Source organism: Hibiscus syriacus, unplaced genomic scaffold (genome assembly GCF_006381635.1).
Source record: "Hibiscus syriacus cultivar Baekdansim isolate YM2019G1 unplaced genomic scaffold, ASM638163v2 tig00005974_pilon, whole genome shotgun sequence".
NCBI lineage: Eukaryota > Viridiplantae > Streptophyta > Magnoliopsida > Malvales > Malvaceae > Hibiscus > Hibiscus syriacus.
This window is the reverse complement of record NW_024062076.1, coordinates 1,163,537-1,189,362: the sequence shown is the minus strand read 5'-3', so window position 1 is coordinate 1,189,362 and position 25,826 is coordinate 1,163,537. Positions and strand designations below refer to the sequence as shown.

At 33.8% G+C, this 25,826-nt stretch overlaps 1 pseudogene; it reads right to left on the bottom strand.

The window, feature by feature from the left end:
* The window catches only part of LOC120200466, a 28,159-nt pseudogene extending 4,544 nt beyond the window's left edge, over positions 1 to 23,615 (bottom strand).
* Positions 23,616 to 25,826: the final 2,211 nt, after the last annotated feature.

Here is a 25,826-nt window from a genome sequence, read left to right as displayed (position 1 = left end):
AATTGACCTGATCAACATCAATTGTCGTAGATCAATAATAGTTTAAGTTCGTGAAGACGGACTCAGATTGTTATTTCAATAACTACTAATTCCGATCTCAATTCCCTCTTGGCAAGGTAATCTCACCAAATGTGTTCCCAAGAAGTCGAATGTGATTTCAATAAGTCGATTATTCCTCTCACACATTTAATCACAACAACATCTTGACCAAAGTCAATCTTTGATTTTAAAAAATGTTTTGATTTTGAAAATAAGCACAGAGATTGAGAGAGATATTATGAAGTTATTCAAGTGCTTTTCAATTCTCATGTTCGAATTGAGACATCGCTTTAGCCCTAGACTTATGAGAAAATTAGCAAAGCATGACAAAAATAATACTTAGCACGTTTAAAAATAAAACTTAAAATAAAATATAAAATAAAACTTGAAAATAAAAAAAAGAATTTTATAGAACTAGAAATAAGAAGAACAGTAAATTTTGAGTTGTCTATTTAGGCTTACCTCACGAGGGTATTTATAGCCTCTAAAACCCTATAGATAAACATAAAAATAAAAATAATCCTAAAGGTAATTCCAAATGTTTTCTAAATTTAAAATTTAAAATTTAAAAATAAGTATCCTAATATATATTTACCCGTCCAAATTCTAGAAGGCGCTGACTAGATCTTCTAGAAAACTGCTGCTGACTAGACCTTCTTGAAACTACCACATCAAACCATGTCATGCCCAGAGTCGTTCCCATGTCTCCAGCCATGACCAAATAATAAAAAATGCAGAATGCACCCTTTTTTTTGGTAATTCTAGAAAGTAAGCTCCCGTACCAAATCAGCAGAAAGAATCCATAAGATCGAAAAACAGGCAAATAAATATTATCGATTTAGAACACTCATCAAATTCCCCCTCACTTATCTCATGCTTGTCCTCAAGTATGATATAATCAAATCATCCAAAAATTACATTTGCCTTTCTTTGTCAAGTCTCACATTCAAGTAAGCAAAGTAGAGACTACAATAATCATGCAAGTCAAGACACCAATCAATTTAACATCACCAATTGGATCAAGTTAAATACAATTGAAACATCCATTCATTCATCTATCTCAATGCCCATAACTCAACACCTTACCGGGATTCACTCAAATCACTCAATGTGTTTGAGGAATAAAATCACTCAATGTCAGAACCGACATGACATTACCATAAGCCTGCAAGTAAATCGAATCTACACTACTAATAAGAAAAAGATGCATAAATCAAAGGGACCTTTATTGGTTGTAACGAGGCTTAGGTAAAGGTGGGAATAAGGCTAAATATATGGCTAAAATTCAAGACAATGAACTACAAATAATAAGTAATACTCCATCAATCGACTAAGTACAACAAGATCAAAGACACAATATCATCAAACAACACCTTTCCTTTCAAATTGAATTTGACTTTTTTGCACTTTTATTATTTTTTTTTTGTTTTTCCGCTATTTCCCATTTCTTTTTCTGTTTTGTTTTCTTTTCTTTTCTTTTTCTTTTTGAACTGTTTTTTTAAGAAGAACTTTTTCTTTTGCACATCACACCATACAAAATATTCTTATGTTCATAGAGCATACACCAGATAAATTGTTCACTTGTTCTGGAAAGGGTAGAAAAGATGGATAAAATAAATAGGCTCGAGTTTATGAATATGGTGAAAAAAAGAGTGGAAATAGGCACAATAGTGGTTAACTAGGGGAAAATGCATGGATAGACAATTTTAGTGGGGCAAAACGGAATGGTTAATCATAAGGTGCTCAAATCATTTGTAAGCATCATGTTCGTGTGTAATCTTGATAGTATTTAAAATGAAGGTTCTAGAATACCAATGTTAAATTCGACAAACTTAATCCAAAAAATGAGAGCAAAAATATATGTTCGAAAAGGCTCAAATCTTACCACATTGTTTTCATGCATTGAGCTAAGCACTTTTCAACCAACAAAATCATGGAATATCACAATAAATCCAACTTGATCTCAATTCATGCTATCCGCTATCAAGAATATCTTAACCTAAACAATTATGTGTTCCCAAACAAGCATGGCAGGCCAAAAACATTCAACAAGACAAAGAAATTCAAAGGAATTATAAGTAAATCCAACCAACACATAATAACATCAAAACTTAGAGATAAGAAAATGAAAATTCAACCTAGTCTCTACTCACCCTCACTTAAATCATTTTGTCAAAAAACATAAAATCAAAGTACGAGAGAAGGAATATATAATTCCCCGGGTTTATTATTGACTACAACCACGACCATGGCCACGGCGGGAGGTGTTGAGACAGAAAAGTGGGCTACCCGGGTTGATGTCATGAACTAGAAACATCATCAGGTGTGTGGTAGGTGGAAAACAACATCTAAATCCCCTGTAAAACTTAAACGGGATAGTACATTATTAATGGTTGAACAAAACTAGGATCGAAATTTACTTCAGGAGTATTTTCGGATGTTTTCGAATGCATTGAACATGATGATAAATTTGACGGGCATAGACATGAGGAAGAAAAGGCCACGGTTGGCATGGACTAGAAAGATGGTGATGGAGACCGCAACAGAATATGGACGACGACAAGTGCTCGATCCGGAGAGAGGTAGTGAGTGCAAATGTCGAATGATACGACACGGGTGGAGAATTAGGTGCGTGCCTTGGACTCATGCTAGGCGAGGATCAGATTACGGTGATGGCGGCTCTGAATCACAGGGCACTTCAACGATAGCTGGAGCGTTAAGCCGGCGGCACCTACCGAGAATGGTTGGTGGTGCGGCGTCATGGAATTGTTGGTTCCTTGTTCGGTTTTGTGAGCAGCAGTGGACGGGTAGGAGGCCGGTGACACGAACGGAACGACACGATAAAGTTAGCGACGATAAGCACCCCAAAGAGGAATAAACGGTGGACAATTTTTGGGGTGGGGGTTACGGTTTGGGGAAGAAAATATGCAGGAAAGGTATTGGGGTTTTAATTGTTTTGGTTTGGTTACAAAAACACGTGGGGGAAGAGTTTTAATTTGGGTGAAATTGGGTTGGTTTAAAAAATATATGATAACTGATAAGGGATGAGATAGGGTGTAGGTGTTTTAATTAAAATAAAAGAAAAAGGGTTTTAAATTCAAAAACTGAAGATACGGAATAGATGGGGGCCCACGTTAAATGAGAGAAAGAAAGGCAGATGTATGGTGAGCGGTAGCAGACATGTTACAAAAAGGGTGATAAAACTTTTTTTAAGGGTTAGCTAACATGTGTCAGCCTTTAAGAGGAGATTCTAACTTGAACTGTTTAATGAAACGATGTGCACAGTGTTGGGAAAATTGTTCCATCGTTATGGGTGATAGATTTTGCTACTTAGGGACTGAATTTTGCACTGTTCGAATATAATTTCGAAATCAACAACATTTAAGCTTGATTAAAAACATTTGGTCCCTGAAAAATAAAAATTAAACAAAATTTACTTAGTCGAAAATAAAATAAAATAAGAATAAAAATGCAACAGAATTAAAAATAATGGGTTGCCTCCCACGAAGCGCTTTTGTTTAACGTCGTTAGCTCGACGACCTGATTCAGACTACATGTTCTTCCAATTCGAGATATTCAATTAAGCAAGCCTGACTATTCACATAATAGAGTTCCCAAATCATATTCAAGTTCTACTACGCCATGAGGAAAATTTTTAATTACCGTATAAGGTCCACTCCACTTCGATCGAAGTTTACTTGTAAAAAGTTTCAACTTTGAATTAAAAAGAAAAACTTTTTATCCAATAGAAAAAGATTTAAAAGTAATTTTTCGATCATGAAATTCTTTTGTTTTGTTCTTATATATCCTGGCATTGTCGTAAGCATCTCTCCGGATTTCTTCAAGTTACAAGACGATATGACGACATGCCAATAGGTCCTTTATATGCAGTTCGATAAGCCTATAAGGCATCAATTAATTTTAAGCTCCAATCCTTGCAATTCGACTTGACTATCTTTTTAAAGAATTGTCTTCACTTCATGGTTTGATATTTCTGCTTGTCCGTACATTTGCAAATGATAAGTTGTGGCAATTCTGTGAGTTACTCCATGCTTTTTCATAAGAGCATCAATTACCCGATTGATGAAGTGTGTGCCGCGATCACTTTTTTTCGCTCTTGGTGTGCCAAACATGGAAAAATGCAATTTTTTTAGAAACTGAACAATAGTTTTGGCATCATTGTTTCGAGTGGCTTTAGCTCCTACCCACTTCAAAACATAGTCAACAAAAAGAATTATATAATAATTGCCAAAGGAAGAAACAAAATGACCCATATAATTAAGTCCTCAAACATAAAAAATTTCACATATGTGAAAAGGACTAAGGGGCATTTCCTTTCTTTGGTTCAAATTACCTGCACGTTGAAATTTATCACAGGATTTGAAAAACAAGTATGCATCATGGAATATATGAGGCCAAAAGATCCCGCATTCAAGAATTTTATGAGCAGTCCACTTTGGTACGAAATGGCCATCACACGAATAAGAATGAAAAAAAATTAATATGGAGTTTACCTCGCTTTTAGCAACACAACACCAAATTACCTAGTATGAATACTGCTTCCAAAGATACGGATCATCCCAAATGAAAAAAAAATATTCTCTTTTAATACGGTTTACTTTGGCTCTGATAAGTGCTTATTTTAGTTAATATTTTGCTTATAAATTACTCCTTAATCATTGGTTTTTATGGCTTAATAGTTCGTTTTCATTCATTTTCTGTGCAGGACGTCATATTCTGGAAATTGCACTAAAAGGAAAAAATTTGTAGTTTTTTTATTTTCGAAATCAAAGATGGATTAGTAGGCATGAACTCGAGCATGAAACATCTGACGAGGTGATGATGTCAACAACTTCTAGAAGATACAGTCACCGTTTCTAGAAGAACGAATGAGTTGGATGCACGTTTCTGGAATTTTGATTTGGATTAAACTCATGTTTATGATAATATTTTAAACATTATATTTTATCTTTGCATTTTATTTTAGATAGATGTTAGTATTTCAATTAGGATTTAGGATATTATTTTAAATAGTATTTTAGTTTATCTTTGTTTAAGGTATTTTAGTTTAAATAGTTTTATGTGCTTTTATTAGGATAAAAGATATTATTTTAGGAATTATCTTTAGCTTATTTTAGGAATTGAAGGCTATAAATACCCTCTAAGGATGAGCCTAGAAGCATATATCTCTCATCTGAGAATTAAATCTTCTTTTTCTCTCTAGTTTTCTCCTATTTTCGCATACTCCTTTATTTTTCTTTAAATTATGTTTTCAACAATTGCTAAGTATGACTTTGGTCATGCTTAGCTAATTTTCTTTTAAGCCGAGGGCTAAACGAAGGCTCAATTCTAAACGTGAGAATTGTAAGGTTTTCAGATTTCTCTCTCTGTTTTCTGAGCTTACTTTTCAAATCAAAACTATTTCGACATTGTTCCAGATGTTGTTATGGTTAAAGTTTGAAGAAAGATTTTCTTATTGAAGCATATTCAACTTCCCGAGAACAAACTTAGAAATTTGTTTGCTAAGAGTAAACTGAGATTGGAATAAGTTATTGTTGAAACGACACAATCCAAGTTGGCAACGAAGAATTGTCCTTGAAAGCCGACGTGAATCTTGAAGTAGAAATCCGTTTCGATGATATGAGGGATTTGAGACAAAGCTGAAGTCTGAGGTTGCTTTCACTATAAGTTTCTCTTTATCTCAATCTCTTTCAATTATTTATTTAATTATTTCTTTTATTGATTTCTTATATTTTATTTTAAAAACAACTTTTAAAAAACCCTTTTTTATTTTACTACTATTATTTATTATTTTATTATTTTCCCTTTTATTTATTATTACCTATTTTATTTTATTAAATCTTTTCACTTTTACTTGGAATTCTATTTCCTCCTAAAGTTAAGAAACAATTTTACTAAATCAGAAACACCACAGTCCCTGTGGATCGACCCTGCTTCTCTATACTACCTTTTCTTTTCTATTTAATTAAGAAGTCAGAATTATTTTGATAACAAAACGAAGGTTATCAAATTGGTACCGTTGTCGGGGACTAACGACAAGTACTGATTTATTTTTTTAGTTTTTGATTTATGACCAGAAGAAACCCAGGTAAATTAGTAGATCTATATCCGAAGATCAAAGCACGAGCACGAAGAATACACACACAAATGCTTCGAGAAAAGAGAAAAAGACAAGATGAACAAGAGCAGAGTTCAGAACCAAAATCAAATCCAGAGACAGACTTTGAAGCAGACACATACAACATCCCGATGGCAGAAGAAGAACAAACGATCCGAGAGCTAGCCACATCACCTGTCACTTAGACGCCATTATGCATCAATTTTCCTAGTGGCAGGACTATGTTTCAATTAAAGACGGGACTCATTCATCTTCTTCCCATCTTCCACGACTTTCCTACTGAAGATCTGCACAAACTCTTGTTAGAATTCGACATGGTTTGCACTAGCATTAAACCACAGGGAGTTACCAAAGATCAAATTATATTGAGAGCTTTCATTTTCTCTTTAGCCAACTTGGCTAAAGATTGGTTATTTTATTTACCTCCAAATTCAGTTAATTCATGGGCTGATATGAATCAAAATTTTCTTCGCACGTTCTTTCCACCGGCTAAAGAAAGCAAGTTACGAAGGAGCATTATCTCCATTCAACCAAAGAGCGAAGAAAGTCTTTATGACTATTAGAACGATTTAAAAAACTTTGTGCACATTATCTGCAACATGGATTAAGTGAGCAAACATTACTTCAATACTTTTATAAAAGTCTTTTACCAATGGAGATGAAAATGGTGGATGCCTCCAGTGGAGGAACATTAGTCAACATGACCACAAAAACAACAAGGGAATTGATTTCAACCATGGCAGCCAACTCTCAACAGTTTTCAAGTGAACCTAACCGACGGGTTCACGACATAAGTATTTTTTCCCTTGAGAATAAGTTAGACAAATTAACTGAAGTACTTAATTCACTTGCTGCATGAAAATATGGAGCAACAAGAGCATGTGGGATATGTACAAAGATAGACCATCCTACAGACTACTACCCGCTGATATAAGAAGGAAGCAATGCAGAAATCAATGTCGCAGGGAACTTTCCAGGTCCTCCACAAAGACAATACAACCTATACAACAATACTTATAATCCAGGATGGCGAGACCACCCAAACTTCAATTATTCGACAAATCAAAGACCAACTTATCAACCAAGACCTCCTCCTCAATAGAAAACACAAAAACCATCATTGGAGGAACTCATAGGAAAGTTAGCAATTTCACAAGAAAAGTTCATTGCATCCTAGGAAAAAAGCCGAACCGAAACACATCTTCAAGAGTTAGATAACCAAGTAAACCGACTAGCTCAAACTGTGGGAAAATTGGAATCACAAGGAAGATTACCTTATCAAACGGAGTTAAATCTGAGAGAGAATGTTAATGCCATCACACTCTGAATTGGAACAATTATCTTACCCGAAGTTCCAACAAAAAAAGTTGCACATCAGAAAGAACGTACATCAGAAAGAACAAGTGGACACGCTACCTTCAAAAATATAAGGTACGACCGAATCACATCATTCTCTTTCTTCTAATGAAATCACGCCACCACCCTTCCCATCAAGGTTGATGAAGCGTGATAAAAGACCTGAAGAAAAAGAGATATTAGAGGTGTTCAAAAAAGTTCAAGTCAACTTACCTCTTCTTGAAGTAATTCGACAAGTACCACGATATGCTCGATTTTTAAAATAACTTTGCACTACAAAGAAGACATTAATGGGGCATGAAAAGGTAAATTTGGGAGAACATGTCTCTCTAATTTTTCAACGAAATCTCCCACCAAATATTAAGGATCAAGGTATGTTCGCTATACCTTGCAAAATAGGTGATTTTAAAATTAAACGAGCAATGTGTGACTTAGGAGCTTCAATCAATGTTATGTCATATTCTATTTATAAAATGATTACTAACGAGCCTTTCAAGGAAACAGGAATAACGATACAATTGATTGACCGATATGTGATCTATCTAGTAGGAGTAATGAAAATTGTCTTTGTAAAGGTCGATGTATTATTTTTTCCTGCAGATTTCTATATAATTGACATAGAACATGATAGGTCGGATTCTTATTATGAGGTACTCTTAGGCCAACCCTTCCTAAGCACAGCACATAAAAATATCGATGTTAGAAGTGGTTTACTAATAATGGAATTTAATGGTGAGATAATTGAATTTGATGTTTACAAAGCAATGAAATGCCCTGATTATGTTGAAAGAATTAATTTTGATGATGTTATATATCTTTTAATTAATGAATATATTGAATATAATTTTTCTTATGATCTTTTTAAGGATCTTGAACTTTGTCACGAAGAGGAAGAAATGGAGTCTGAAAATATTAATTCAATCAATTCTGATTTAACTTTATCTCCCTCTAAAACTAAAATTTTACCTTTTGTTTTGCAGGCACCTGAGGTAGAATTGAAGCAATTACCAAAACATTTGAAATATACCTTTTTGGGAATATGGAACCTTACCAATGATCATCTCAATTAAATTGTCCGAATTAAAAGATGAAGCTTTGATAGCAATGTTGCGCTCTCACAAAGAAGCCATAGGATGGACCATTGCTGACATTAGAGGATTAAGTCCCTCAACTTGCATGCACAAGATCAAAGTCGAAGAAGGAGCAAAGTCATCACGAGAAGGACAACACCGATTAAATCCACCAATGATGGAAGTAGTAAAGAAGGAAATTCAGAAATTCCTTGATTACGACGTAATCTATCCGATATCTGATAGTAATTGGGTAAGTCCGATTCATGTGGTTCCCAAGAAAATGGGAGTCACCGTTGTCGAAATTCAAGAAGAGGAGTTAGTGCCAACAAGAGTTCAAAATGGATGGCAAGTTTGTATTGATTATAAGAAGTTGAGCTCTCTTTGTCAAAAAGATCATTTTCTTCTTCCCTTTATAGACCAAATGATTGAAATATTAGTTGGGAAAATTCATTACTGTTACCTTGATGGTTTTTTAGGTTTTTTCTAAATCCTAATAGCATCCGAGGATCAAGAGAAAATGACTTTTACTTGTCCCTTCAGTACGTTTGCCTATAGACGGATTCCCTTTGGTCTTTGTAACGCACCGACCACCTTCCAAATATACATGTTAAGTATATTTTCTGACTATGTAGAGAAGGGCATCGAAGTCTTTATGGATGATTTCAAGGTTTATGATAATTATTTTAGTGAATGTCTTGATAATCTAACTAGTGTGCTTAAAAGATGCTTAGAATATAATTTTGTTTTGAACTATGAAAAATGTCATTTTATGGTTGATAAAGGGTTAATTTTTGGTCATATTGTTTCTTCAAAAGAGATTGCGGTTGATAAGGCTAAAACATATATTATACGCTCACTTCCTTATCCCAGAACTGTGAGGGAAATTCTTTCTTTTCTTGTCCATGCAGGATTTTACCGTAGGTTTATTAAAAACTTTTCGAAGATAACACAACCTTTATGCAATCTACTTAAAAAGGATCAAGATTTTGACTTTAATTCAAAATGCAAGGAGTCCTTCAATTCATTGAAGGAAAAGCTTATTTCAACTCCAATTGATCAGCCACCAGATTGGAATTATCCCTTTGAACTTATGTGTGACGCATCGGATACTAGCGTTGGAGCCGTTCTCGGCCAAAAAATAGGGAAAGAGTCACATGTCATAGCCTATGCATCTCGAACTTTGGACTTAGCTCAGAAAAATTATTTGACTACGAAAAAAGAACTTTTTGGTATAATTTTTACTTTAGAAAAATTTAGATCTTATTTGCTTGGCACTAAAATTATTGCTTTTCCGATCATGCAACTATAAGGTATTTGATGAGCAAAAAGGAAGCAAAATCGAGGCTTATCCGATGGATCATGCTTTTATATGAATTTAACTTGGAAATCAAAGATACAAAAGGATGCAAAAATCTGGTAGCGGATCACTTGAGTCGAATTCCCCTTTCCACATCCGACCCACCACTTAGAGTAGAATTTCCTGAAGAAAAATTGATGGTGGCGCAAAGCATAACTCCATGGTTTGCGGACATGGATAATTTTTTGGCCACAAATAAGTTACCATTAGATTTGCCGAGAGCTGAAATTAATAGAATAAAGCGTGAATCCCGATACTATATCTAGGATTCTCCTTATTTATGGAAGCACTGCTCGGATCAAGTATTTTGACGATGTATTGCCGAAAGTGAGGTAAATTCAATTTTACAATTTTTTCATTCTTACTCTTGCGGTGGTCATTTTGGGCCAAAATGTACAGCCCATAAAATTCTTGAATATGGTTTCTTTTGGTCTAACATCTTTCGGGACTCTTATCTATGTTGTAAAACTTGTGAAAGATGTCAACATACAGATAATTTAGGCTATAGGAATAAAATAGTGCTTAATTCTATATAAGTTTGTGAAATTTTTAATGTTTGGGGAATCGATTATATGGGTCCTTCTATTTCGTCATTTGGAAATATTTATATTATTTTACCTGTAGATTATGTTTCTAAATAGGTGGAAGCTAAAGCCACTCGAAATAATGATGCTAAAACTACAATTAATTTTTTGAAAATTACTAATTTTCCATTTTTGGCACGTCATGGGCTAAAATAAGCAACAGATGAACATATTTCATAAACCGAGTGATGGAATCATTGATAAAGAAATTTGGAGTAACTCAAAGAATTGCTACTGCTTACCATCCACAAACAAATGGACAGGCAGAAGTATCAAATTGGGAAATTAAAAAAATTCTTGAAAAAATTGTTAAACCGGACCGGAAGGATTGGAGTTTAAAATTAACTAATGCACTTTGGGCATATCGAACCGCTTAAAGAGGTCCCATTGGGATGTCACTATACCGGCTTGTTTTCGGTAAACCATGCCATTTACCAGTTGAGTTAGAACATCAGGCTTACTGGGTCGTTAAATAGTGTAACAAGGACATGGATGTAATTGGTAAAGCTTGAAAATTACAGAGTCAAGAACTTGATGAAATCCGAAGAAATGCTTATGACATTGCTCGGATATTTAGAGAAAAAACAAAAGACTTTCACGATAGTAGAATTTATTTTAAAACATTTTATGTTGGTCAAAAGGTTTTGTTATTTAACTCCAAATTTAAACTTTTTGCAGGAAAGCTCAAATCAAAATGGCTCGGATCGTTTACAGTGACTCAAGTATTTCCTCACGGTGCTATTGAAGTTGAAAATAACTCAGGAGATCGATTTAAATTCAATGGTCAAAGGTTGAAGCCTTATTATGAAAATGCTCTGGTTGGTCTAATCAAAGAAATCAATTTAGAGGAACCCACACTTTGAAAAATCAAGTCGTCGAGCTAACGACGTTAAAAAAATTGCTTGATGGGAGGCAACCCATTTCATTTCATTTTATTTTTATTTTTATTTCTCTTTATTGTTAGCAAGATTTATTTCATTTCATTCCATTTATTTTATTTTATTTTATTTTATCATATGCTTAATTTAATTTAATTTTTTCTTTGAACTAATTCGAATTTCGATCGAATATTTCTTACCTTCGCCCGGGCTCGTCTCGACGTGGCCTTGGCTGCGGTCGCCACTAGATTGGGGAGAATTCCTTTTGCCTCTCTTTGTTTTTAGATTCGATATACGTTCTGGGACAAAACGAATTAAGTGAGGGGGAAGGTTTCTAAATGTCGTCAAATTTTTCCTTGACTTGTTTGATTGTTTGAAATTGAGTTATTCTGATGTTGATATGTTGGAATCGTTGGTTGCTATTCTTGAATTTCACTTTATACTCTTATTTCCTTTTGGATTGTGACTATGTTTTGATCAAATTTAATTTGAATGATTGGTGATTGATATAGCTGGTGAATTCTTTTATTGAGTATTGATATTTCATGCATTTATCGATAGAGATGAACTTGACTCAATACACATAAACTTTTCCTGTGAGACTTAAGCCTAACGATTATAAATTTTCTTTCTTGCTCATTGTTTGACTTGTGTGTGCAGGACTAATTATGATGTTCTAGAACTTGTAATCACAATGCATATCGAGACTACATGTTGAACGTAATGTTTTAATGTGATAGGGGCACCTAGGATAAACCCATTTTTCCCAAAAGAGCCTACCTTTTTATATATTCACTAGTGAACCAAATTTGAGCCTATTTCCTTTTCTTTGTTTTACACCTTACAATTAAACCTGAAGCCTTTCTTTTTATTTTTCCTCTTTTTTCACACCCTTGCTGAGACTTGATATCTTGTATTACTCTTGTTCCTCGAAAAAGAAAATAAAAGAAATAAAAAGTCACTGTTTCGAAATTTGTTGAAAAAAAGCTAGTTGTTCACTGTTTCGAACAACAGAAAAAACATACCCTTCATTTGAAAAAAGGGAAGGAAAAATCGATCGTTTCAATTGTCTTTCATCTATTATTTTTTTCTTTCTTTTGTTTTTTATTGCGCTTCATGTTATTTCGTGGATTGTTCTTAATTATTTTGCTCTCTTGTTTTGATATTTTAAACCTCTCTTTTTGGTGTTTTCCCTGCCCTAACCTAAGCCCCATTACACCTTGTTTAAAGACCCCTTGATTATTTCATTATATTCAATTTTTTGTAGTGGAGACTTGATTGGATTCCAAGCCTATGGTAATGTTTTGGTTAGTTTCAGTTTGAGCTGTTTCACTTACCCCAAACACTTTGAGCGAACATGTGTGAATTTTTGTAAGGTATTGAGTCATGTTTCATTGAAGTTGGCAATTAATTGGGATATCTTGCTTACATTAAATTTTCATAGTTGTGTCTTTGCTTGATTGTAACTTGAATTCGGCAAATATCATGGACTTAGTTCAATTGGAATTTTGAGGAATAACATGAAATTGAAGATGACAACTTATGATTTTGATATGTTAATTGATGAATGCTTGAGGACTAGCATTGAATAAGTGAGGGGGAATTTGATAATTGCTTATTTTAGTTAATATTTTACTTTTAATTTACTCCTTAATCATTGGTTTTTGTGGCTTTATTGTTCGCTTTTATTCATTTTCTATGCAGGATGTCATATTCTGGAAATTGCACTATAAGGAAAGAATTCTTTAGTTTTTTTTATTTTCGTAATCGTAGTTGGATTAGTGGGCATGAACTCGGGCATGAAACATCCGACGAGCTGATGACGTCAATACCTTCTAGAAGAACCAGTCAGCGTTTCTAGAGAACAAACGAGTTAGCCGCACGATTCTGGAATTCAGATTTGGATTAAACTCAAGTTAGGATACTATTTTAAACATTATATTTTATCTTTGAATTTTGGTTTAAATAGATGTTAGCATTTCAATTAGGACTTAGGATATTATTTTAAAAGGTATTTTAGTTTATCTTTGTTTTAGCTATTTTAGTTTAAATAGTTTTATGTGTTTTTATTAGGATAAAAGATATTATTTTAGGAATTATCTTTAGCTTATTTTTAGGAATTTGAAGGCTATAAATACCCTCTAAGGGTGAGCCTATAAACATCTCTCTCACATCTGATAATTAAATCTTCTTTTTCTCTCTAGCTTTCTCTTTATTTTTGCATACTCGTTTATTTTTATTTAAATTTCATTTTCAACAATTGCTAAGTATAACTTTGGTCATGCTTAGCTAATTTTCTTTTAAACCGAGAGCTAAAGGGAAGGCTCAATTCCAAACGTGAGAATTGTAAGGTACTTAAATCGCTTCAGATTTCTCTATCTGTTTTCTGAGCTTACTTTTAAAATAAACGATTTTGACATTGGTCCAGATGTTGTTATGGTTAACGCTTGAAGAAAGATTTGCTTATTGAAGCATATTCAACTTCCCAAGAACACAATTAGCAAAATTGTTTGCTAAGAGGAAACTGAGATCGAAATCATTTATTGTTGAAACGACATAATCCGAGTTGGCAGTGAAGAATTGTCCTTGTAAGTCGACATGAATCTTGAAGTATAAATATGTTTCGATGATCCGAGGAATTTGAGATAAAGCTGAAGTTTGAGGCTGCTTTCACTATAAGTTTCTATTTATCTCAATATCTTTCAATTATTTATTTACTTATTTCTTTTATTTAATTCTTATATTTTATTTTAAAAAGAACTTTTAAAAACCCCCTTTATATTTTACTACTGTTATTTATTATTTTATTATTTTCCCTTTTATTTATTATTATCTATTTTATTTTATTAAATCTTTTCAACTTTACATGGAATTCCATCTCCTCTTAAAATTAAGAAACAATTTTACTAAATCAGAAACACCATAGTCCATGTGGATCGACCCTGCTTCTCTATACTACCTTTTCCTTTCTATTTAATTAAGAAGTTGGAATTATTTTTATAACAAAACGACGATTATCAGGCTCTCATCAAATTAGATGGTAATTGACCTGTAGCTAAGTAATTAACTATATCTGCGAACCAAGGCATTGACTTCTACGCCATCATCAAGCTTTCCTCTGAGAATTCCTCACGAATTAGAGGATCAACTGTAGTGATTGGAAGCTGGCTTAAGTGATCGCCACCAAATTCTCACATCATTTCTTATCATTGATTTCTAAATAAATTTTTGGAGGAGTAAGATCCAACGGATTAGTCCTAGTTTCACCTTTTTTTTGCTAAGCAAATACTTCAAGGCTGCATGATCAGAGAAAACAACAACTTTAGTGCCAATAATATACAATCTAAATGTATCTAATGAAAAAATGACTGTGAATAATTATTTTTCCATTGTTGAATAATTCCTCTATGTGGAATCTAAGGTGCGTGACGCATAGGCAATAACTTGAGGTTATTTTCTGATCCTTTGTTCGAGTACGTCTCCAACACTTCCATCCAAAGCATCACACATGACTTCGAATCGGAAGTCCCAATTTTACCGTTAGACTATGAGTATTGAAACTAACTTCTATTTCAAAATGTCAAACGATTCTTTGCATTCTTGATTGAAATCAAAGTTTTTATCTTTTTGCAACAAATCGCATAATGGTTGTGCCACTTTGGGAAAAGTCTTTGATGAACCTACGGTAAAATCATGCATGACCAAGAAAGAGTGGATTTCTCTTACAGTAGTGGGGTATGGAAGTGAATAAATTATATCAGTTTTCTCTTTGTATACCGTAATTCCTTTTGAAGAAAAAATATGGCCTAAAATTAACCCCTTATCAACCATAAAATGACATTTTTCATAATTCAAAACAAAGTTAAATTCTAGGCACAGATGAAGCACATTTGTTATTTTTAATAGACGTTCATTAAATGAATTACCGTAAACAGTGAAGTCATCCATGAAGACTTCAATATCGTTCTCAATATAACCATAAAAATACTAATCATACACCTTTGGAATGTGGAAGGTGCATTGCAAAGTCCAAAAGGCATCTGTTGGTAAGCAAATGTGTCGAAGGGGCATGTGAATGTCGCCTTTTCTTAATCTTCTAGTGCTACTTGAATTTGAAAACCTGAAAAGCCATCAAGATAGCAATAGTGGGTCTTACCAGCTAATCTTTCTATCATTTGATCTATAAATGGAAGAGGAAAATGATTTTTTCAAATTAACGAATTCTAACTTCTTATAATCGATACAGACCATTCATCCATTCTAAACTCGTGTCGATATTAATTCTCCTTCAGAATTTTTGATTAGAGTAACTCCTATTTTTTAGGAACTACATATATCAGGCATACCTATTTACTATCCGAAATTAGATATATAATATCTGTATCGAGGAGTTTTTTATCTCATTTTTTCCACTTCAATCATTGGCAGATTTAACCAGCGTTGGCCTTCGTGGGTAAGTTTTGTTCCTTCTTCGATTTTAATTTTGTGCATGCATGTGGATGAACTTAATCATTTTATGACAGTCATGGTCTATCCTATAGCCTCATTGTATGCACGTAAAATCGTTATTAAATCTTTTTCATCTTCTTTGGACAATCCTTTTGATATGATCATTGGCATGGTGTTATTCACCTCGAGGAAAACGAACATCAAGTGATCCGGCAACGGTTTCAGTTCAACTTTAGGTGCCTGCAAAATAGAAGGCATAACCTTAGGCTTAGAAGAAATCAATTTTAATTCGGCGCAATCTGAATATATTTTTTTCAACTTCCTGATTTTGCTCATCATGATTTTCTAACTCCCTGCATAGATCAAAGAAAAATTAGTCCTTAAAAATTCATCAACGAAATGATCAATTATATCAACAGAATTTATACTATCCACTTTGTCAGGATATCTCAGTGATTTATACACGTCAAATTTAACGATCTCATCATCAAACTCATTGGTCAAAATTCTGATTCTTACATTATTTTTTGTTTGCATTGTGGTTAAGAAGGGACGCCCCAATAGAATATCGATAGAGGAATTGGTATGATCATTCTCCATGTCAATTACATAAAAATCAATGGGAAATATTAAATCGTTTACCTCCACCAACACATTTTCCAAGAGTCCTTCCTGGTAAATGACAGATCTGACGGCAAGCTGGATTGATATTTTTGTATCCTTTAAGGGCTCGTTAGTGATCATATTATAAACAGAGAGAGGCATCACATTAATAGAGGCACCAAGATCACACATGGCTCGCTTTATCCCAACTTTACCAATTTTAAAGGGTATTGCGAACATACCTTGGTCTTTCAGTTTTGTGGCAACTTTCATTGGAAAACAACTGAGACATGTTCTCCCAGATTTACCTTCTCGATCCCAGAAAATTTCCTATTTGTTGTACAAAGGTCTTTCAAAAACTAGGAATATCTTGGAACCTTTAGGATAGCCTCGATGAGAGGTATATTGATTTCCACCTTCCGAAATATATCTAGTATTTTCTTTTCCTCATCTTGTTTATCCCTTTTTACTAACCTTGATGGAAAATGTGGTGGCACATCATAGGGAGATGGTGTTGGATCCGTTTGTACTTTGTCACTCTTCTTCTAGGATATTGAGTCAACCATATTATTTCCTTTTTTAGATTGCTTCATCTTCTGGAATAGGCGGCGCGATCACTGTATCACTCCGAAGAGTGATGGCATTGACATTCTCCCCTTGGATTTACCTTGGTTTGAGATAGAAGTTTACCTTGTGATTCCAAACGTCCCACAGTCTGAGCCAGTTGGCTTATATGATTCTCTACCTCTTGTAAGTGGGCTTCAGTAAAAATCTAGAACTTTTCATAAGAATGAGCTAATCTTTCAACAATTGACTCTAACGATGTCTTTTGCGGCTGTAGGGGTGATGGAGACGACCATGGCTAATAAGCTTGATTTGGCCATGAGTTTTGGGCGTAACTAAAATTTGGATGATCCCTCCATCCTGGGTTGTAAGTGTTACCATATGGATTATAAGACCTCTGGGGAGGTCCTACAAAGATCCCTCCAATTTTTTTCTAAATTCAAACTTTAAAATTTAAAAATAAGTCTCCTAAGATATCTCTGCTCGTTCACCTTCTAAAAGGCGATGAAAAGATATTCTAGAAAACTGCTACTAACTGGACCTTCTAGAAACTGCCACGTCAGATTGTGTCATGCCCGAGTCGTGCCCATGTCTCCAGCTCTGACCAAATAATAAAACAAATGTAGAATGTACCCTTTTTACTGTTAATTCTAGAAATTAAGCTACTGCACACAAATAAGCATATGATAACCAACTCAACAACAATAAATCCATAAGATCAAAGGATAAACAAGAAAATATTACCGATTTAGAACACTCATCAATAGGATATTGTATAAATCCACAATTTCTATATGGATGCAATTCCACAAGTGAAGTGATTCGTGAAACTATGAATGGATTTAGAAATATCATACAGAGGACCAACTTGATTGATCAAATTCTTGCAATAAACCATGTATACATTTTATATAATTAAATTGTTTGAAAAAAATCATAAATTATCATGTTTAAACTACTAATTCATTTATTTATTTTTAGTTGTTGCTATATCGAGACAAAATAGATTCTTTTGGAACATCATTAGCTCAACCTACAATTTTGAAGACTAACCTTGGTAAACAAAAAGAATTTATCCTCTATAGTTTTGTAAATAATAAAGATATTTTTATAAATACTTTATGAATTATATCTTAATATTTATGTTTTTGTATCTAAATGGTGGATTAATTATGGAAATTGTGCACCGCAACTTCAACGGATCGTTGTCAATGTTTTGAGTAAAACAACTTCATCTTCAAATTGTGAGCATAATTGCAGTACTTTTAGTTTCATCCATACAAAGAAGAGAAATAGACTCAAGCATAAAAAGCTTCAAAAATTGGTTTATTTCCATTATAATATGAGGTTGAAGCTGAGACACATGCAAAGAAAAAGTGCACAATAATTAGAAATGGGTTTTAATCTGATTAATCTTGAAAATATTTTTGAAGAAGATGACCTACTAAATGCAATGATTAAAGAAAGAAAGAATGCTACACTTGATAGTGAACAAAATTTCTCATGGTTTCTCGAGGAGTTACTTAATAAAACTGATGAAGAAACTCAAGGTGAAGATATAAATAGTTCACCTACTCTATTTTATGAGGAAAATGTTCAACTATTGACGTCAAGTTATGATGATGACGATAACGATGATGATGGTGGTTGTGATGATCATGGTGGTATAATGAAGGTATGTACTAACCAGAATATGGACACATTTATTCTACTGCTTTTTATGGAGATCAAGGTATGTCTAGATATCCTTATGATGATCATTCATTGTTGACTGGCTGGACTAATCTGAACCAGCTGAACCGATCTGGGATGAGCCGCTGAGTCGAACTGAGCCAAGCTGAGCCGCCGAGCTGAGCCGAGCCGAGCTGTTGACCAAGCCGATGACCGTTGACCGAGTAGTTGACCGTTAACCGACCGTTGACTTTTTTGAGTACACCTATCGTGACGTTTTTTATGTCATGAGTCCGTTTTTGAGGTCCTTTTCTTCAAATTCGAACCCGGTAAGTTGTTTTTCACTGATTAATCACTCGATTCAATCCATTTTTCACAATTAAGCTCCGTTTTTTATGAAATTATTGTTATTATGTATTTCAGAAAAATATGACAATCCGTAAATCTCCGAGTTGTGAGTAAATACGTGAAGAATAATTTATCGAGGGTGCTCCCTTGTTAGAATTGTTCAAAAGAAATGAAATATATGATAAGTTTGAATTAAATAATAAGATATAAAGTAAGGAAATGATTGAAATACCCTGGATCTGTAAAACAACCAAAATACCCCTAGAATGCAAATGACCCAAGAATTTCACCAAGCCTACGAAGGATTGGATATCCTCAAGCTATGAAATGATAGAAATAACATTGAGCACCAAAATGACCAAAATACCCTATGGCCTAGAATAAGAAAATGTCTTGGATTAATTAAGGAAATCCAAATAAACATAGATGTTGTACTACCCTTAAAAGTTATGGAACACAGATTAAGTAGAACGACCAACCCTAATGCTATGTCGGTATCTAAATGGCATAGATACCAATTGAATGCTCGTTCGTTTCCTCAAGTTTCGATCGATGATAATTCTGGAAGTGCTCAGCTCAGCTAAATTCTAGAGTACATTCGGTACTAACAAGTGGATATTCGTGAGATAAATAAACCATGAATACCAAAATGACTTTGTTATATGACCAAAGTGAACTGAATAGAAGTACAATGTGTATCCGAAACTTAGAAGTGTCTAAATTACTCGGGAACACTCTGAAGTAACTGGGATCGACTTGACTACTAAATGAACTAAGTAGCCTTAATGACTGAGAATTTAGTAAGTGATTGGATGAGTCTAGGAACACCAATGAACTTTCATAATGTATTGTTCCTATGGGTTATGAACCAAGAATTAAGTACGTCGACAATTCCTGGTATTATTGCAATATTAAAATGAACTAAAGACCATTAGAATATCTATTTGTTTCCTTAAGATCTATTCAGTGATGATTCTGAAGATGATTTATAGACAATAATATTTGGTATTAAAGAGTGAATACCCTGGAAGGGCAATGAATTGACCAGTTAACAGACATCAGGTTTGGGAGTTGTTCGATAATCCTATTGATCAATATAAATGGTAGATGTCCTGAATCTTTGTTTCTCACTTATCAGCTCAAATCACATTGGTCATATCTGAACACGCAAGTAACTCGGATGCAAAGGATTCTGAAAACCCCATTTGGTTCAATTGGACTGAAATCATGTTAATTCAATGTATACTCCTGAATACCCATGATTGTTTGGGTAATGGAATCACTCTCAGTAAATCTGAATCTAGAATTATTTTGTATAAAAGGTTCCTGAACACTTTCATGATTCACATGAATCATAGTGGGATTCTAAAGTATTAACCTTAAATGTCTGATTAGATCGATTAGTAATCAATTCTTTTCCATAGGACCTCATTCCTGGAATCCGATCAAATTACATCAGTTTCATGTTATCCATTCTGATAACTACCAAGTGTCTTTGAGAAATACTTGACAGTTTTATATGTTCTGAAATGAGTTTTAACGAAAGCATTGATTTACTAGTTTATGAACCATGACAACATGATATGTATTCTCCGATTATGGTTTTCATCGAAAAATATGAATTGTTCCTGATTTATGGAATCAGAGATATTATTGGTTTATGAACTATGGTTTTTTGTTTTCACTGGTTATACTCGAACTATTTTATTGGGATATTATATGGGTAGAATGAAGGTACAACTCTAATCAAACTGGTAAATCCTTATGGACCTAAGGTAATCCTTGGGTAGGCTCTCAGGCCCCAAGGCACTCATTGGGTTAATCATTGGACTACATATGGTGTACAGGTGGAAATCAATTATACGATTTATTTCATTATCACAGTTATGACATATTACTGGAGAACAATCCAGAAATTATGATTTACGGCTAAAACTTATTTATATTGGATTTTTATATTGGTTGGACTATGGGATATGGAGGTACAACCCTGATCCAGCTGGTAAATCCTTACGGACCTAAGGATACCCTTGGGTAGGCCATAGGCCCCAAGGCATATCCTTAGGTTGGCTTCGTTTGTTGTGTTCTTAAGGTAAGCCTGACGGACCTAAGGATACCCTTGGGTAGGCCATAAGCCCCAAGGCATATCCTTAGGTTGGCTCCCTTTTTCTTTGTGCTTAGGGTAAGCCCTACGGACGTAGTTATGGGGAATTGCATAATGAAGTTTGGTTGGAGGGTTCCACTATGGTTTTAAAAGATTTATATCTTTTCACTGGTTTTGATTGTAACACACTAGACATCCTATTCGACCTCCTGAAAATGTGATACTATGAATGCTTCCTATGAACTGAGATCTTCATGGCTTCTACTCGATGAACAACAAGTGAAACCCCAAATTATCCCAAAAACCAATATACGTATGATTCAATAAGGAAATTATATGGTTTTCCATTTATCTGCATGTCCTGTAGCATCAACTGGTAGTATTGTATTACTAAGCTTCCCAAAGCTCACTCTGTTACTCACTTTTTCAGGTTAAAAGAAGCGTACCAGTGCTTCTATCGACATCAAAAATAGAGTTTTTCCGGCATTGCTAGCAGAGTATGGTATATGGATTAGGGGTCTTGTAGATTGTATTTTGTTTTATATCTAAGTCTGAAAACCTATTTAATTTCTAAATAATGATAAATCATTTTATGAGTTTACATGATTTAATAAAAAAATTAAATTTTCTGAGATTTTTATGGTGGGTCGCTCCGGTGGCCCTAATGTGACACCTTATATCGGATTGGGTCATCCGCATCGGTATGGGGGTGTTACAGATGGCTTCTTCACATGGAATAGGAAGGAATCAAAACCAAGACAATGACGAAGATGGAATTGCTTTAGATCCGCCACGCTATTCATTTTGGTGGTGAACTGTAAGATATAGAATTTTTATATTTGTAGTTATGTATTTTTCTTTCTTTCTAAGTTATGTAAAATGAACACTTTTATGTTACAATATAAAAAATTTGATATGATTTTTAGTGATATTGTTTATATGTTATTCATTAACATTGTAATTGTTATTACCTATTATCAAATGTGATAGCACTTCTACTATTTATATTAGTTTTAATAAAGTTTATCTATGAAATTAAATTTTTATTTTCAAAATAAAATATTAAAAGAGTATATTAATATTAGTATATTAAAAGATAATTGTAAAACGTATAAATATAATATTTTATAATTATTATGATTTTTGAGGAAGAGATCACGCCCGCGACAGCCGTAACACGTTATGTAACGTCCGTAGCATCCGCAACCGCGACACCGCAACAAAATCCGCAACCACAATTTGATACTATGCCCCATATATCGTGAAGCAATGGCGAAGACACGTTCCAACTGTTAAAAGATAGCAACATTGATCGTAAGCATTCTGCTTAGGGATAATATATATAAATAGAGAAAAAGTAAAATGGTGATGAATAACCTCTTCTGCAAGTCGTGCATTCATTATACGACCTCCAGGAACAGGCGGACCATCACAATTTGGACAAATAAGTTTGCTTAGTTCCGCCTGAAGGCAATAAAACTCGTTCTGGAGAGACTCATTCTCAGCTCTAAGTATGGCAATCTCAGATCGATCTTGTTGGGCCTAACAATTAAATTAAACCAACAAACGCAAAATCAAACATAAATTTTATCCTTAACAGCCATAATGAGTGTACATAAATTATATAATCTGCATTAACTATAAGAACCATTTGGGGAGAACATGAGCTGGTAAATGAGTTTAATTCTGAACCCCAGTCCACATTTATGAATACATTCTGCAGTTGCAGTGACCCCAAATTCAAGAAGATCTCATCCTTGGGTTTCACTTTAGGGTTTGAACTGGTTTTTTCACTTTTAGGGTTTAACTTTTCGGTATGTGTAGAGAAAGACCAGAGAGGGAGATGAAAATAAAGTTGTTTCATTTTCATCTTCATCTGAGTGCGGCAATTTTGGAACCAAAACTTGACTTGGCGAGGCTTAAGGCCAAGTTCTTGGCCGAGTCTCGTCCTTTGCTTGTCATCAGGATGGGGACACTCCTTAAAAACACTGCAAAAAAAACAAAGCATTGGTCTCTATAAACGAAGGCAATGTTATAATTATGAATGGGTATAAGAAAGTGTTAAAGATACGTGGAAATACGCTTACAATTATTGTATCTGACAAGCAGTGTATCGAGGGTAACGTTTTTTCTTGAGGAGCTGCTCACTGCTATTCTCTTCATTCCCAAACTTGTCTTCAGCTTTAGTTCACTACCAGACCCGCTTTCCATATCCTCTTTCCCTCTCAGAAATAACCCATTTTCTTCTTTCTGTAACATACAATGAATAAACAGTAGTAGAAGTTAAGCAAGAACAAGGGAAGATGGTAATTTGAGTGACTTACAGGGATCATTAATGGTTCGAAAGGCAAGAAGTTTAAATTAGGGCTTTGAAATGCTGATGAAAATAAGGCTTCTGAAGAAACCACGTTCTCTCCCTTTGATGAAATGACTTGACAATCTCCAATCATTTTTTTCTGATTTTTTACTACACTAAAATGGAGCTATTGGTCAAACTGCAACAATCAAATAGTGTAACCTATAAGAAAGGAGAAATTTACTCCAATATTAAATTCAAAGCGAAGAAAGTAGTTAACTTGATAAATGAATGATGGGATCTTTCTCAGGAAAAAAAAAAGACCATAGCTTCTTCATCTTCAAAACCACTCTACCTCAACCAAAACAAAAAGTTTTGAACGATGGTTTTTTGACATGTACAAATAAAACCCAACATGAACCAAAGCTTCATAAATTGAACCGATCGCGAGCACCAAAAAATAAAACTGAGTGAAACTGAGAATAATAAATATAATAATAATTAAAAAATTTATGTAGGAGTAAATACCACATCCAATGTTGTCAGTGTTTCCTCTACAGAGAGGAAGAAGAGGAGGAAAAAGACAGCTTTCCATTTTCTTCTCTTTGCTTTTACTTTGATTTCTGTACCTAAAATAGACACACACGTCTATGTACCTCGCTCTATTTCTTCTTGTAACAATTAATATTTTAGGTGAGATTGCAATTGCAGTCCTTATTTTGATTAAAGTTAAAAAAGTTTAAACTTTATCAAATAGAGGGACTAATCTTAGATTTTGACCTACAGGTTATTTATAATTTACCGTTTGTTAAACCCTAATTTTGTCCCAAAATTAAAATTGGATTGAAGACACTTGAGAATTATTTTGAAGATGGTCGTGACCTCGTGATTCTTTGCAGTCTTTGGTCGAAAGCAAGGAGAGGGAAGTAGAACTTGGTCCCTTAGACCTTTGTTTGGTTTTCTTTGGTCAATTTGGGCGTCGATTGGAGCTTGGGTGGTCTTTGTTGAGCGGCAGGGGTAATGTGTCCGACAAGGGGGTCATTTGAACCTTTGGTTTTTTGGTTGTCGTCTAGAGGGGATAGAAAGAGTGAGAGAGAAATATAATGGAGGGAGAGTTTTTTCAGTCGTTCCTCCTTTGGTCATGGTTAGGGTCTTGGTTGAACTGTACGAAAAAGGGGAGAATATTTTGTGTTTTAAGAAAAAAGGTAAATCACGCCTATGTCCCTCATTTTAGTACCCCATTGAATTTTGGCCACCTATTTTAGGGGAAAACTACACTCCAGTCCTCCAACTTCCACCGCTTTTTCGCATATTGGTCACATGTTCCTATTTTTATTTGATTTCGAATTTGGCATATCTTTCTCTTCATTTCTATTTTAGTCACCACATATGTTTTCCTATTTATTTAAGTTAGTTTGTTGATTTTATTTTATTTTATTTTATTTTGGTCATTGATTCTTTAATAATTATTGCTTATTAATATTCGAATTATTCTACGACCTTGTGGTGACTCGATCAGGGGTACGATCCACATTATTATGGTCTGGACTCTACTAACATTTCTAAAGATAACCGTTAATTACTAACCACTAACCACTAACTACTAACCACTAACTTTTTATTTATTTATTTATTTATTTTATGTTCGAGTTATAGTACGCCCTTGCGACAACCCGTACCGTGGTATGACTTGCATTATTTACTGTCCGAGTTAAATATTAAAATTAACCACTAACATTTTAATTTATTGCTCTTTTATTTTTTTTTATTTAATTTTATTCACATTTAATTCTCTACCCTTTGTTTTTTATTTATTTAATTTCAGTCCTCTAATTTCATTGCTTTAGTTTTATGTTTTATATTTATGTCATTTATTTTTCAGAACTTTAATTTCAGTCCTTTAGCTACTGTTCTTTATTTTCTATTTATTCAATTCTAGTCGCTAATGGGTTCTGCTTTGTTATTTTATGTTGTAGTTTCAATCTATCCATCTTGGTCATCATTGTTTCATGCTTTTAATTATTTTTTTAATTTTTACTTTTCATTTTGTTTCATTATAATATGGTCACCTATTTTTTATTTTAAATATATTAGCCCTTTTATATATATTAATATAACACATGTTTTAATCATCATTTGTTAAAGTTGCATCTACTCTTATATTCGATATTAATACTTGATAAGATTTCATTATACTCGTATGTTTTCAAGAACACACTATCGTAGAATGGGCGCGAAAAGCACAACATGATTGAAGTAGTGCGATTCAACACGATATTCGAACGAAAAATGAACTTGAAATAAGTTAATTATAATTAATTCGTTTTTAATCAAATGATGCAATACATTTTTTAAACAGTAATTT